Consider the following 17,405-nt stretch of genomic DNA (forward strand, 5'->3'; position numbering starts at 1 on the left):
TAATAGCTTTGCAGCGACTCTCCCCATCCAACCTGACAGAGTTTGAGAGGATCTGCAGAGAAGAATGGGAGAAACTCCTCAAATACAGGTGTACCAAGCTTGTAGCGTGATACCCCAGAAGACTCTAGGCTGTCATCACTGCCACAGGCGCTTCAACAAAGTACAAAGTAAAGGCTCTGAATACTTACTGAATGTGAAATGTCCGTTTTTTAAACATTTAATTTGCAAAAAATTCTAAAAACCTGTTTTTGCTTTGTCATTATGGGGTATTTTATGTAGAATGGTGAGGGAAAAAACTATTTAAAATCAGTTTCAGAATAAGGCTGTAATGTAACAAAACGTGAAAAAAGTCAAGAGGTCTGAATACTTTCCGAATGCACTGTGTTTATTTGCATCAATATTATGACAGCTCATTAAGGCAGAAAGATTTTACCATATGGATTTAATAGAACAGACAAGTAACTAATGCTGTAGACTTAGAACTATAATAGAGTTAACTACTAACTGTAATGTAAGCTTACTGTATTGGAAAATGCATCAGAGCCCAACAACCCAGCGCAGTTACTTCCAGCCAAACCCTCAACAGACAGGTTATTACGTCATGTCAAAAACAATGCATATTTGTAAGAATCTGAATTTAATCAGAATTCCTATATTAATCTCAGACTCTCGTATCCCATTTCATGATTTTTATAATCTAACATGTCTTATTGGAAGTGATCACTGGTGAGAAAGATCAGTGACTGACAGTTGTGCTGGTGTGTCTTCTACTCCCCAGAGTTTAGAGACTGGTGATATTTAAAGAAGTGGGTCAGAAAGGCAATTCAATAAACGCTGCTCTCTTCCCTCAAGGTGGACCTCTTTTTAAATTCATGTCTCAATGTTTTACATTTGTAGTACTATCAATTACTTCACTTTCAATTTGGGCCATGTCTACATTTGACAACAAGACTAAACATATTGAATATTTCATTGTATAATTTTCCAAAATTCTGCAAAAGGGGTTGTTGTTGATCAGTATGTACACACAGTATTCTATTACATTGTTGTACAGAGCACAAGTGGTAGAGTATCATATGGTGTGTCTCTGCCTAACCAGACACATTCCCTTTAGTTTGGACTTAGAGTTAGGCTACTTGGTATTCCCCTGCCTCCCAGTGCTAATTGCTTTACCATCTTGTAATTAATCTCTGCCAGAACCCTTCTGACACAAGGAAACAGATGGTGCGAGACTAGAACATTAGGAACTAAAATAAGTTAACTCAGTCTGTGCTTGAAAAACAGTAGCTGTAGTGTTTAACACATATGGAGTCGCCCACCTCGATTCAGCCTGTGTCTCAAACACCCCAAAAACCATCTGTTGCAGCCAGGGCTCGAAATTAACATGAGTCATTGGTAGCATTGGTGCTCCCAATTCTTTTAAAGTTAGAAGCACAAGAAAGTCTAGGAGTGCCAGATATATTATAGGATTCTAGCTTCTTTTGAAGCACATGTTGTGCTCTAGAATCCAATATTTAACCCTGTAAAAACATTTGTTTATAATAAAAAGCTAAAATATTGATACAAAAACATTCGTGGTTTCCACTAATGCAATGCTGCTGATTGTTGGGAACCACCAAGACTCTTCCTAGCACTGGCCGCCCGGCCAAACTGAGCAATCAGGGGGGAAAGGGCCTTGGTCAGGGAGGTGACCAACAACCTGATGGTCACCCTGACAGAGCTCCAGACTTTCTCTGTGGAGTTGGGAGAACCTTCCAGAAGGACAACCATCTCTGCAGCACTCCACCAATCAGGCCTTTATGGTTGAGTGGCAAGACGGAAGCCACTCCTCAGTAAAAATGACAAATGATAGTCCGCTTGGAGTTTGCCAAAAGGCACCTAAAGGACTCTCAGACCAAACTCTGGTCTGATAAAATCAAGATCGAACTCTTTGGCCTGAATGCCAAGCATCACGTCTGGAGGAAACCTGGCACCATCCCTATGGTGAAGCATGGTGGTGGTAGCATCATGCTGTGGGGATGTTTGTCAGCGGCAGGGACTAGGAAACTAGTCAGGATTGAAAGAAAGATGAACGGAGCAAAATACAGAGAGATCCTTGAAGAAAACCTGCTCCAGAGCGCTCAGGACCTCAGACTGGGGTGAAGGTTCACCTTCCAACAGGACAACAACCATAAGCACACAGCCAAGACAACGCCGAATTGGCTTCGGGACAAGTCTCAATGTTCTTGAGTGTCCCAGGCAGAGCTCGGACTTGAACCCGATCGAACATCTCTAGAGAGACCTGAAAATAGCTTTGCAGTGACACTACCCATCCAACCTGACAGAGCTTGAGAGGATCTGCAGAGAAGAATGGGAGAAACTCCCCAAATACAGGTTTGCCAAGCTTTCAGCGTCATACCCAAGAAGACTCAAGGATTTAATCAATCTCAAAGGTGCTCTAACAAGGTACTGAGTAAAAGGGTCTGAATACTTATGTGAATGTGAAATTGTTTAATCTTTAATACATTTGCAAAAATGTAGTACATTTTAGAATAAGGCTGTAAAGTAACAGAATTAAGAAAAAGTCAAGGGGTCTGAATACTTTCTGAATGCACTGTAGATCCACAAAATGACAGATCAGTCTATGAACTCTGTTTGTGGTCTCACTCTCCCTCCTCCTGTCTGTCCATGGATAGCAACATGGCTGCCTCTCTCTTGTATGTAGGTAATACATGCAATACATCATCTAGACCAGGGATGGGCGCTGAACACGGAACGAGAGAGTGATCAGAAACAAAAAAATAAAAAAAATAAAAAATTAGCCTACCTGTTTAATTTGGATCCCGCGATGCAGTTGGCCTCAGTTGCTGGGACCACTACCATCTGTCCCGGGATACTGCCGAACCGCAAAGTCTGAAGAGCTGCTGCTTGGCAAACAGCTACCCTAGCTGCTCACTATCACGCTAGCCAGGCTTCCATGATAGTTTGAACACTACATGTGAAGCAGTTAGCCCTTGTGACTGGCACTACATATAGTTCCAGGCTTCTGGCTGTTTAAATTCGTGCTGTTTATATCCCTGCAGTTTCAATCGACCCTGCGATTTGTGCTGGCTGGAACTGCATGGAGTACCAGCTTTAGCCTATGTTGCTACCATCATGCTGCCCAAAGTTAAAGAAGGTTGGAGTAATGGGGATCACAGGTGCGTGATCTTTTAAATCAACAACAAGATGTCTACAAGCAATTGTTACAGCAATTGGAAAATAGCTTCAAGAGCTTTGTCCAAATACTTGTGGACTCAACTAACAAAATAATGGACGATCTGACCAGAGGTCCAAGACCTTAAGAACAGATTGCAGTTATCCCAGGAAGAGGTGGATGTCATGAAAGAGACTTCCACCAAGATGACAACCAACTGTAAGTCCACGCGAGATGACATGAGCACTGTCTGTGAATTATTATTACAGATGACTGGAAAAACAGAATATCTAGGAGGGACAATCCAGGGGGAATAACATTGTTGTGGATGGCATACCAGAGAGTTCACATGAGACCTGGACGGAATCTGAGGAGAAAGTGAGAAAAATGTTCAAGGAAAAGCTCAAGGTCAAGGAAACCTGTAATGAGCCCAAGTGACAGACCCAGGGCAATAGTGGTCAAGTTCCTAAGGTTCAAGGACAAGATGGCTGTTCTGGAGAGAGCCTCCTCTTCCTAAATGAGGACTTCTCTGAAGCTGTGCGCCTGAGGCGGAAAGAACTTAGCCCAGCAATGAAAACGTCCAGAGAGCGTGGGGACATTGCTTACATCCTCAACGACAAGCTCATTGCTCGCCCTCCCTCTCAAAACCCTAGGAGGAGTGAGAGAGCCGAGCTTTTGGGTCAGTATATCTTCAGACCAACATCACACACACACACACACACACACACACACACACACGCCAACCGACATTCACAAGCACCTGATTGATTGACTATAAGCTAAATATTTTTTATTTTTTTTGTAATAGCCATATGTCTGTCCATCTCCAGTAAGCTACCCAGGAAAGGGCTAAGAATAGCCCATATTATAATACTGTATATAACCTCAGAAATAAGGTTAATGAAATCAATAACTTGCTAACATCGGATAACATTCATATACTGGCTAAGGATATAACATTTACAGAAAAGACAGGAATGCCTATGGGGGAGGTGTTACAGTACTGTATATGTTCAGAGTCATAGTCCTGTGAAGCTTAGAGAGGATCTTATGTCAAATGTTGTTGAAGTGTTGCAGTTTCAAGTTCACCTGCCTCATCTAAAGCCTCTTCTTCTGGGTTGCTGCTATAGGCCACCAAGTGCGAACAGTCAGCATTTGGATAATATGAGTGCAATACTTGATAGTGTGTGTGTGATGTTAACCGATTCTCTGGGTGAACAAAACATTTACTGACTGCATAGCAACTAGCTGTCATCTCAAGAGGAAGTGTCTAACTGTGACGAATACCTGTAATATGACCCAAATTATTACTCAACCAACTAGAGTGCATAGCAACAGTGTTGGATCTGTGACATTCACTTGTTTTGATTATATTGTGGCAAAGGGGGCCGAGTGATAAATGGCAGATATGTGAGGGCAGAACTAATAAACAGCTCTGTCCTCCCACTAAAATGTCCACCCTAACAAGAACTACAGATCACAAAATGGTCGATCGCCCAAAACTACAATCCCGAGAGGCAATGGAACACTCAGAAGGTGGGTCCAATCCACAGATAAGGGGTCAGGACAAACCAGGAAGAGAGAGAGAAAGGGGCTGGGGTCTGTGAACCATAGAGAAAGAGACAATATATATCGGCTGGATGTACAGTGTATGGCCTGTTGGTGTTTGGACCCGGACCTACCGAGAACCTGAGTCGTGTACCGAACCCTGCTATCCTTGACCATGACGGAGAAACTACCACACAGGTCCTGTTTGAAATAACTCTCATTCTGGGGTGATTTTGGTGACGGTCTCCCGCTTAATTTGTGACAAACTCTCCTAACCTTGAAGAGGTCACAATATCTTCACTAATGCTGCAGAGAATCACTCCATTGTAGCAATAACAAGGAAAGCCAAAGTGCCAAAGGTTGGGCCTAAAGCAATTTAGAAGAGATCGTACAAAATGTTGTTTTCTCATGACTCTTTTGTTGAAGAATATGTGTGTTGGTCTGATGTGTATGAGGATGTTAATCCAGATGCAGCGTTGGTAGTATTTGTGAAATTATTAATGCCAATTGTTGAGAACTATGCACCTGTTATGAAATTAACTGAGAACTGTTCGAGCCCTCTGGATTGATGCTAAATTAACAAATGGTATGGTTCAAAGAAATTATGCAAAAAGGTGCCAACAAGTCAGGCTGTTCAGCTGATTGGTTGACATACTGTACATTGAGAAATGTTGTGACTAAACTTAACAAAAAGAAGAAACGATTACCAAACCAAGAAAATACATATACTTAACAAAAATATAAATGCAACTTGTAAAGTGTTTGTCCCATGTTTCATGAGCTGAAACAAAAGATCCCATAAATCTTCCACACGCACAAAAAGCTTATTTCTCTCAAATTCTGTGTACAAATTTGTTAACAACCCTGTTACTGAGCATTTCTCCTTTGCCAAGATAATCCCTCCACCTAACAGGTGTGGCATATTAAGAAGATTAAACAGCATGATCTTTACACAGGTGCACCGTGTGCTGGGGACAATAAAAAGGTCACGGTAAAATGTGCAGTTTTGTCGCACAATGCCGCGGATGTCTCAAGTTGAGGGAGCTGTTGCCAGAGAATTGAATGTTAATTTCTCTACCATAAGCCGCCTCACGTCGTTTTAGAGAATTTAGCAGTACTTCCAAACAGCCTCACAACCGCAGACCATGTGGAACCACGCCAGGCAAGGACCTCCACATCTGTTCTTCACCTGCGGTATGGTCTGAAACGAGCCACCCAGACAGCTGATGAAACTGTGGGTTTGCACAACTGATGAATTTCTGCACAAACTGTCAGAAACAGACTCAGGGAAACTCATCTGCATGCTCGTCATCCTCACCAGGGTCTTGACCTGACTGCAGTTCAGCGTCTTAACCGACTTCAGTGGGAAAATGCTCACCTTTGATGGCCACTGGCATGCTGGAGAATTGTGCTCTTCCCGGATGAATCCCAGTTTCAACTATACCAGGCAGATGGCAGAGAGCGTATGGCGTTATGTGGGTGAGCCATTTGTTGATGTCAACGTTGTGAACAGTGCCATGTGGTGGTGGGGTTATGGTATGGGCAGGCATAAGCTACGGACAACAAACACAATTGCATTTTAGCGATCGCAATTTGAATGCACAGAGATACCGTGACGAGATCCTGAGGCCCATTGTCGTGTCATTCATCCGCCGCCATCACCTCACATTTCTGCATGATTATGCACGGCCCCATGTCACTTGGGTCTGTACACAATTTCTGGAAGCTGAAAATGTCCCTGTTCATCCATGCTCTGGATCGCTGTGTACGACAGTGTGTTCCAGTTCCCGCCAATGTCCAGCAACTTCGCACAGCCATTAAAGAGTGGGACAACATTCCAGAGGCCAGAATCAACAGCCTGATCAACTATGTGATGGAGATGTGTCACGCTGCATGAGGCAAATGTTGGTCACACCAGATACTGACTAGTTTTCTGATCCACGCCCCCATATTTTTTAAGGTATCTTTGAAATTGTTGCATGTTGCGTTTTATATTTTTGTACAGTGTAAAACAATGGAAAGACTTGAGTAGCTTAAATTATATCATAGGCAGAATTCACTGCCAGCTTTCATTGAAGTAATTAATTAATTTATAACAAAACATTTTTGCCAAAAGGCACCTAAAGGACTCTCACAAGTGGGCTGCCATGTGCCTTTTACTGAGGAGTGGCTTCCATCTGGCCACTTTACCATAAAAGGCCTGATTGGTGGAGTGCAGCAGAGATGATTGTCCTTCTGGAAGGTTCTCCCAACTCTAGAGCTCTGTCAGAGTGACCATCGGGTTCTTGGTCACCTCCCTGACCAAGGCCTTTCTCCCCCGATTGCTCAGTTTGGCCAGGCAGCCAGCTCTAGGAGGAGTCTTGGTGGTTCCAAACTCTAGAATGATTGAGGCCACCGTGTTCTTGGGGACCTTCAATGCTGCAGACATTTTTGGGTACCCTTCTCCAGATGTGTGCCTCAACACAATACTGTCTCTGAGCTCTACGGACAATTCCTTCGACCTCATGTCTTGCACTGTCAACTGTGGGACTTTATATAGACAACTCTGTCCCTTTCCAAATCATGTCCAATCAATTGAATTTACCACAGGTGGACTACAATCAAGGATGATCAATGGAAATAGGATGCACTTGAGCTCAATTTTGAGTCTCATAGCAAAAGGTCTGAATACTTGTGTAAAATATATATATTTTTATCATACATTTGCAAGAATTTCAACAACTTTTTTTGCTTTGTCATTATGGGGTACTGTGTATAGATTTGAGAAAATAATTTGAATCCGTTTTAGAATAATGCTGAAATGTAACAAAATGTGGAAAAAGTCAAGGGCTCTGAATACTTTCCAAATGCACTTTAGGTTAAAATCTACCAGCCACTCAGAATTCTTACCAGCCAATACACTGTCATAATAACACCCCCCAAAAAAGACCACTTGATTGATACAAATCATGATATCATATTCTGCCATGTAAGCCTACTTTGCAGTTACCATTTAAATTGGAAAGTTTTATGGGAAAGCCTTTAGAAATGACTGTTTGGGCATCGCTAACGGGTACAAAGGCATCCCCATGCCGCTACGTCTTCAGAAAGTTACAAGAAATATAAATCACTGAATTCTTTAATATTCTTTACATGTAGGCTTTGGATTGAGCCAATCTGTGCTCGCTTTCTTTCTCTACAGCCCCCTACTCATGACTCACACACACACACAATCCCTCATGCACACACACACACATTCTTCTGGCGCAGGGCAAACATGAAGCTCCCGAAGCCAGCAGTGTGCTGCGGGAGACATCAAACCTGAGAGCTTTTTAATTGCAGATCAGACCCATCCATATTTGATGATACCACTGTGCCTATTAGCTTTTGTCTCAGACTGATGAATATCTAACCCACAGGTGGCAGGGAGAGAGATTAAGGGAGATGGATGGAGAGAGGGAGAGGAAAAAGTAGTGGGAGGAGAGCGAGAGAGAGAGGTGGGGGGTTAATCCAGAAAGAGAGAAGAACAGAGACAGAACACACTTAGCTTATTCAAAACAGAGGTAACTAGGGCTGTGGCGTTCATGACATTTTGTCAGCCAGTGGTTGTCAAGCAAATAACTGCCGGTCTCACGGTAATTGACCGTTAATTAACAAAAACGTTTAGCATTTCCTGGCTTCCACGCATAGCCTACAAGCCACTGATGCAGACCGTTGGAACATCTACATTTTAAAAAGTATAATAAATCCATTTTAATAGATCAGTTATTTATTTCAGGTCTAAAGAAACATGATATGAAGAAAATGTACTCTATTTCAAAATAACAGAATAGGCTACTCTGAGTTGTCCTTGTTAGGCCCTGATCTGGCTATGCCATATGGCTATGGGCTACACTAGTTAATTTAGCAGACAAGATTTGCTTAGAATTCTGTGGCAGTATTTACATTATTTCATAATATGACGAATACAATTGAGCTGAATAAAATGAAGGATATTTTCTCCAAACAATTTCAGAGGGAGTGCGTTCATGCAGCTATTCTGTGTTGAGCGGGTAACAAAGAAAGAGGCCCTCCTATATGCTTCATTTAGAGTTATTTATGCAACTTTAGTTGTGATGGCCCAACATTTGTATGTTTTGATTTTTAATACATTCTAAGGCTGCATTTTGCGACTCTAATGATGAGCTCTGCCTTGTTTCAGCCTGCACACACTTCATCAGTCCCTGCTTCACAATTTGACAAGCACTTGATAATATTCTCACCAGGCTTCGAATTTCATGGCGGCATCCCCCTTGTGTGGCTGTAATACCCCTAAAAAATCCATGCCTTTTGCGGCCAAAGTGGCCATTGTTCTGAATGTAATAATTGTAAATTCCCTTCTCTCGGCTGCCAATTGCCTTGCTCCGAAGCACCTCTCACTCACATAGCTTTCTCAGATATCTCAATTCTTATTAGCCACCAATACCCACCAGGTGATGGGTCCTTCTCACAAGCATCTCAGCTCCAAAGTAGGCTACAAGTGAAGACAGACAGTTGGGGACTCAGCTGCTCGGCCCTTTTAAATGAATTCTGAGGCGCATATTGAAGATGTTAGAACTGTCCACGCTTACTTTTCGTCAGCCAACAAGATGAGTATGACTAACAAACCGCAATGCACTAGTCTGTCAATCTATCCCCCCATAGTACACTAGTTAACCTATTCTATTGGTCAACTTGTCATTCTGTGAGAGAGATAAATATTCCAAACATAGTCTGGGACAGTTGTGGGATGTGATAGATCACAAATCAATACCACCACTCGCATCAAAAATCTTTTAAAAGCAATGAGGCTGACGCAATAGATCGAAACGTTTTGGCAATTTCTACACATTAAAAGCGTAGCAATGCGCACACGCCTAAGTAGGCTATAAGCACAAATGTTTCAAAAAACAATGAATCAGTGAGAAAACAAGGTTCTCAAAAGTGACTGCAATTGAGATTATGCATGTAATGCTTTTATTATAAAGGTGCATTTTTATGGTGAAAATTCTTTCCCAAACTTGAAACTCATGTGTTGCCTATGTAGGCCAGTTAGGCTCTACACCCGTTGTAAAGCGGAATAATGTGCTTAATGTTAAGAAGTTATTTGACCACTTTAGTTGTGATACAACCCTTATAGGCCTATGGGCTAGGCTACATGAGGTGTGATACTAACCTTATTAAAACATATAGGCCTATGGGCTAGGCTACATGAGGTGTGCGACTATGATTTTGAAAAAGTTGCAAAAAAAGGCATGCACTGTTTCTTGCCTTACTGCACGCTCTGGGGAAACAATTTGGCTGTGTGCTCATTCCACTTCCTCAACAAGCAACCCACCATGAAACACCCCTATCTGGAATTGTACCTCGGGTACGACCGACCTGTTGTGAAGAAGAGGAGGAAACTTGATAGTCTGTCCAGCGGAATCGGGATCAACAGGTAATTATAGTTACAGTATATGTACATCATTCACAAGTGATTGCCTAATACATCATGCACAAGTGATAGGCTAATGTCACCCATCAGACTATGCTAATAATCTGATCTTAATCTGATCTTTACATCTACTAGATAAGATGCACTATGCGTGAAATTAGTTTTGATTTAGAATGGACCACTGTCATGCACCTGTCTCGGAACAGGCAGGGGAAAAATACATGTAATCTACGCACTTAAATAGAAAATGGAGGACGCTTTTCCCATGGTTCATTTTCATGCCAGCCAGGTAGGCTATATTCCGACTGTAAAGTGAAGCAATGTGCTTAATATTAGGAAAGTTGATATATAAATATAGTAGGCCTAGCCTATAGAAAGCTGATGGGATCCACTCTTTTTAAGAGGCCACCAAAACTCTGTTTTCTCCACGCAATAACATAGCCTATAGAAATGTTGAGCAACATGAGCTCATGGATTTTCTATTATATTTTCATTGATGAGTGATTAAAGGGGCAATAGAGTGCTGAGTACCAGGTAGTTAGCAAGTTAGGTAGGCTACTAACGACCATCAGCATCAAAGCTTCGAAAAGTAGAGTTAATGTGACTAAACGGTCACATGGAAATTGACCGTGGTCATGACTCGTTTTCGCCGGTGTAGCAGTAATAATGTCACTAACAGCCCTAGAGGCAACCCATTAACAGATTAATGTTTATTTTATTTTTTTTGCTCTCACCTGTTGCCAGGCAAATTATACTCCTACATCACACTCCACGCTGACTTTAATACACACACACTCCTAGCCTGTTCCCTGTTGCAGTAGGTGTTCCCATGGTTATATGTAATTAAGGGAAACCACTAAGATTCCTAACTATCAATACATTCCTCATCCCTGGAATGACTCTTTAATGGACGGGTCAACTACAGCTGACCTAGACTGAAGAGTAGCCAAGGCTAGGCAAGGCTAGCCAAGGCTAGGCAAGGCTAGGCAAGGGTAGAGGGGAAATAGGCACAGAGAGAAGAGGAGAGGCAGAACGAGGCAGGGTATAGAGAGGATAAAGGGAGAAGAGGCAGAGAAAGAGGAGAGGTAGAGAGGAGAGAAAGAAGGAAGAGAACGAGAAATGCAAGGAGATAGGAATGGCAGAGATGACAGACAGAAAGAAAATAACAAGAGAAGAAAAGAGAAAGATGACAGGCAGAGAGAGGCAGAGAAAAAGAAAGCCAGCTGAATCAATCAATCCACTCCTCTCCCCCGACAGCATGGCTGAGAGGAGTGAGTGCCACATCTCAACAAGCTGAACTAATAATATCAGCTATTATTCTGACGCTATAACAGATGACTGTTCACACACACGACCTAAAGACCAACAGAGTGTTTTGACTTAAGAAATATAGCAAATTAGACTTTCTCTTCCTTGTAGCCAATGACAACCAAAGAATGGGAATGGACTGACGTAGCCCTTACTTTCCCTCCCTGGAGAACACTGCAATACAGAATCTCACCATGGTCCAGATTGTGGCGATTCCGCCTGCAATAATTGAGGTACGAGCGTTGAGTAGGAGTGACGCCATCTGACGTAAGACAATGGCGTCTTACATTATATTTTGCTATTGTAGTTGGAACACAAATCTAATGACAGTTGACACACTGAAGGCTTGACAACAGTTCTCTTAGCAGGTTGAATGAGAGATGTGACATTGTAGTTATACTAAGCCACATGCTGTGGTCTCTCAAATAAATAATCCGCCTTCAGTCAGCACTCTAAAGAACATCTGTACATTCTAAAGAATCTCTACATTCCAATGAATATCTCTGTACATTCTAAATAATATTATGTTCTAAACATACCCACTATTTACTTGTGCATTTTCTGCATTATCCACAGATAATGCACCTGTACATAGCCCATCTGTAAATAGCCCATCCAACTACCTCATCCCCATACTGTTATTTACTTATTTTATTTATTTTGCTCCTTTGCACCCCAGTATCTCTACTTGTACACTCATCTTCTGCACATCTATCGCTCCGGTGTTTAATTGCTATATTGTAATTATTTCGGCACTATGGCCTATTTATTGCTACCTCCCTTATCCTACCTCATTACCACACACTGTATATATTGTATTATTGACCATATGTATCTCGGTGTTGTTTGTGTCGCACTGCTTTGCTTTATCTTGGCCAGGCCGCAGTTGTAAATGGGAACTTGTTCTCAACTAGCCTGCCTGGGTAAATAAAGGTCAAATAAAAAAAACAGAATACACATTTTTCTTTATATTTTAAAGAGTATGTGTACTGTACATTCCATCCTGGGCTTAATGGAACTGCCTTATTCTACAATGTAGAAAATAAAGAAAAACCCTTGAATGAGTAGGTGTCCAAACGTTTGACTTGTACTGTATATCCATCTGTTCAAGCCGTTTCAGAATTTACGGTAAACAACAGAAAAGCCAGAACAGAGCAGAGAGATTGCACTACAGATCATCTTTAATAACACCTCTCACTGTACTCTGCTATTACTGCAGACACAAAGTCAGACTGTCTGGAAGAAACCAGACTGCATTACATACATCAGACAGAGAAGTGTTCTGGAAATAACTCCAGCCCACCTGTTGTGGAGTGAATGAGTGATGCTGATATACAATCACAAATATGGAACGCCGTTTGGGTCTTTGCGTGTCAAAAAAGATACATGTCAAATAACACTATATATAGCTGTCTTGTGAGTGTGTCTCTAATTGTTTTAAGTAAAGTTTATATGTTTATAATCCATTAGATATTGACTGAATTGTAGAACATTAAACATTTTACTGGCACGGACAAATAATGAGTTCAGGGATTTTGGTGGAAATTCAGGTATTCAATTTATTGTAAAATTTCACCTTAGAATGCGCTGGTACATACAGTTGAAGTCGGAAGTTTACATACACCTTGGCAAAATACATATAAACTCAGTTAACAGTTCCTGAATATTAATCCTAGTAAAAATTCCCTGTCTTAGGTCAGTTAGGATCACCACTTTATTTTAAGAATGTGAAACGTCAGAATAATAGTAGAGAGAATGATTTATTTCAGCTTTTATTTATTTCATCACATTCCCAGTGGGTCAGAAGTTTACATACTCTCAATTAGAATTTGGTAGCATTGCCTTTAAATTGTTTAACTTGGGTCAAACATTTCAGATAGCCTTCCACAAGCTTCCCACAATAAGTTGGGCAAATTTTGTCCCATTCCTCCTGACAGAGCTGGTGTAACAGAGTCAGGTTTGTAGGCCTTGCTCGCACACGCTTTTTCAGTAATGCCCACAAATTGTCTATAGGATTGAGGTCAGGGCTTTGTGATGGCCACTCCAATACCTTGACTTTGTTGTCCTTAAGCCATTTTGACACAACTTTGGAAGTATGCTTGGGGTCATTGTCCATTTGGAAGACCCATTTGCGACCAAGCTTTAACTTCCTGACTGATGTCTTGAGATATTGCTTCAATATATACACGCAATTTTCCTTCCTCATGATGCCATATACAGTGGGGCAAAAAAGTATTTAGTCAGCCACCAATTGTGCAAGTTCTCCCACTTAAAAAGATGAGAGGCCTGTAATTTTCATCATAGGTGCACTTCAACTATGACAGACAAAATGAAAAGACAAAAATCCAGAAAATCACATTGTAGGATTTTTAATAAATTTATTTTCAAATTATGGTGAAAAGTAAGTATTTGGTCACCTACAAACAAGCAAGATTTCTGGCTCTCACAAACCTGTAACTTCTTCTTTAAGAGTCTCCTCTGTCCTCCACTCGTTACCTGTATTAATGGCACCTGTTTGAACTTGTTATCAGTATAAAAGACACCTGTCCACAACCTCAAACAGTTACACTCCAAACTCCACTATGGCCAAGACCAAAGAGCTGTCAAAGGACACCAGAAACAAAATTGTAGACCTGCACCAGGCTGGGAAGACTGAATCTGCAATAGGTAAGTAAGCAGCTTGGTTTGAAGAAATCAACTGTGGGAGCAATTATTAGGAAATGGAAGACATACAATATCACTGATAATCTCCCTCGATCTGGGGCTCCACGCAAGATCTCACCCCGTGGGGTCAAAATGATCACAAGAACGGTGAGCAAAAATCCCAGAACCACACGAGGGGACCTAGGGAATGACCTGCAGAGAGCTGGGACCAAAGTAACAAAGCCTACCATCAGTAACATACTACGCCGCCAGGGACTCAAATCCTGCAGTGCCAGACATGTCCCCCTGCTTAAGCCAGTACATGTCCAGGCCCGTCTGAAGTTTGCTAGAGAGCATTTGGATGATCCAGAAGAAGATTGGGAGAATGTCACATGGTCAGATGAAACCAAAATATAACTTTTTGGTAAAAAGTCATTGTGTTTGGAGGACAAAGAATGCTGAGTTGCATCCAAAGAACACCATACCTACTGTGAAGCATGCGGGTGGAAACATCATGCTTTGGGGCTGTTTTTCTGCAAAGGGACCAGGACGACTGATCCATGTAAAGGAAAGAATGAATGGGGCCATGTATCATGAGATTTTGAGTGAAAACCTCCATCAGCAAGGGCACTGAAGATGAAACGTGCTTGGGTCTTTCAGCATGACAATGATCCCAAACACACCGCCCAGGAAACGGAGGAGTGGCTTCGTAAGAAGCATTTCAAGGTCCTGGAGTGGCCTAGCCAGTCTCCAGATCTCAACCACATAGAAAATCTTTGGAGGGAGTTGAAAGTCCGTGTTGCCCAGACACAGCCCCAAAACATCACTGCTCTAGAGGAGATCTGCATGGAGGAATGGGCCAAAATACCAGCAACAGTGTGTGAAAACCTTGTGAAGACTTACAGAAAACGTTTGACCTCTGTCATTGCCAACAAAGGGTATATAACAAAGTATTGAGATAAACTTTTGTTGTTGACCAAATACTTATTTTCCACCATAATTTGCAAATAAATTCATTAAAAATCCTACAATGTGATTTTCTGGATTTTTTTTCTCATTTTATCTGTCATAGTTGAAGTGTACCTATAATGAAAATTACAGGCCTCTCTCATCTTTTTAAGTGGGAGAACTTGCACAATTGGTGGCTGACTAAATACTTTTTTGCCCCACTGTATTTCGTGAAGTTCACCAGTCCCTCCTGCAGCAAAGTACCCCCACACATGATGCTGCCACCCTCGTGCTTCACAGTTGGGATGGTGTTCTTCGGCTTGCAAGTCTGGCTTAGGAAGACCACCAAAACCCCTGAAATGTACATTTTCCACCAAGATAGAACTGCTAAAGGGGATGGAGTTGCAATCTACTGCAGAGAGAGCCTGCAGAGTTCTGTCTTACTATCCAGGTCTGTGCCCAAACAATTTGAGCTTCTACTTTTAAAAATCCACCTTTCCAGAAATAAGTCTCTCACCGTTTCCGCTTGCTATAGACCACCTTCTTCCCCCAGCTGTGCCCAGGACAACATATGTGAATTGACTGTCAGAGCTCGTGCTGTTAGATGACCTAAACTGGAACATGCTTAACACCTCGGCCATCCTACAATCTAAGCTTGATGCCCTCAATCTCACCCAAATTATCAATGAACCTACCAGGTACAACCCCAAATCTGTAAACATGGGCACCCTCATAAATATCATCTTAACCAACCTGCCCTCCAAATACACCTCTGTTGTCTTCAACCAGGATCTCAGCGATCACTGCCTCGTTGCCTGCGTCCGTAATGGGTCTGCGGTCAAACGACCACCCCTCATCACTGTCAAACGCTCCCTAAAATACTTCAGCAAGCAGGCCTTTCTAATCCACCTGGCCCGGTATCCTGGAAGGATATTGACCTCATTCCGTCAGTAGAGAATGCCTGGTTATTCTTTAAAAGTGCTTTCCTCACCATCTTAAATAAGCATGCCCCATTCAAAAAATGTAGACCCAGGAACAGATATAGCCCTTGGTTCACATCAGACCTGATTGCCCTTGACCAGCCCAAAAGCATCCTGTGGCGTACTGCATTAGCATCAAATGTCCCACGAGATATGCAACTTTTCAGGGAAGTTAGGAACCAATATACACAGGCAGTTAGGAAAGCAAACAAAAATTTGCATCCTGTAGCACAAACTCCAAAAAGCTCTGGGACACTGTAAAGTCCATGGAGAATAAGAGCACCTCCTCCCAGCTGCCCACTCCTCCGAGGCTAGGAAACACTGTCACCACCAATAAATCCACGATAATTGAGAATTTCAAAAAGCATTTTTCTACGGCTATACAGGCTTCCACCTGGCTACCCCTACCCCGGTCAACAGCCCTGCACTCCCCACAGCAACTTACCCCACAGCCTTTCCCATTTCTCCTTCACCCAAATCCAAATAGCTGATGTTCTGAAAGAGCTGCAAAATCGGGACCCCTACAAATCATCCGGGCTAGACAATCTGGACCCTCTCTTCCTAAAAATTATCAGATGAAATTGTTGCAAGTCCTATTACTAGCCTGTTCAACCTCTTTCGTATCGTCTGAAATCCCAAAAGATTGGAAAGCTGCCCTGGTCATCCCCCTCTTCAAAGGGGTAGACACTCTAAACCCAAACTGCTACACACCTATATCTATCCTACCCTCCCTTTCTAAGGTCTTCGAAAGCCAAGTTAACAAACAGATCACCGACTATTTCAAATCCCACCGTACCTTCTCCGCTATGCAATCTGGTTTCCGAGCTGGTCATGGGTGCACCTCAGCCACGCTCAAGGTCCTAAACGATGTTATAACCGCCATTGATAAGAGACAATACTGTGCAGCTGTATTCATCGACCTGGCCAAGGCATTCGACTCAGTCAATCACTGCATTCTTATCGGCAGACTCAACAGCCTTGGTTTCTCAAATGAGTGCCTCGCCTGGTTCACCAACTACTTCTCAGAGAGAGTTCAGTGTGTCAAATTGGAGGGCCTGTTGTCCGGACCTCTGGCAGTCTCTATGGGGGTGCCACAGGGTTCAATCCTCGGTCCGACTCTTTTCTCTGTTAACATCAATGATGTCGCTCTTGCTGCTGGTGATTCTCTGATCCACCTCTAGGCAGACGACACCATTTTGTATACTTCTGTCGCTTTTTTTTGGACACTGTGTTAACTAACCTCCAGACGAGCTTCAATGCCATACAACTTTCCTTCCGTGGCCTCCAACTGCTCTTAAATGCAAGTAAAACTAAATGCATGCTCTTCAACCGATCCCTGCCCGCCATCACTACTCTGGAAGGTTCTGAC

The sequence above is a fragment of the Oncorhynchus tshawytscha genome, linkage group LG26 (genome assembly GCF_018296145.1).
Source record: "Oncorhynchus tshawytscha isolate Ot180627B linkage group LG26, Otsh_v2.0, whole genome shotgun sequence".
In the NCBI taxonomy this organism is placed as follows: domain Eukaryota; kingdom Metazoa; phylum Chordata; class Actinopteri; order Salmoniformes; family Salmonidae; genus Oncorhynchus; species Oncorhynchus tshawytscha.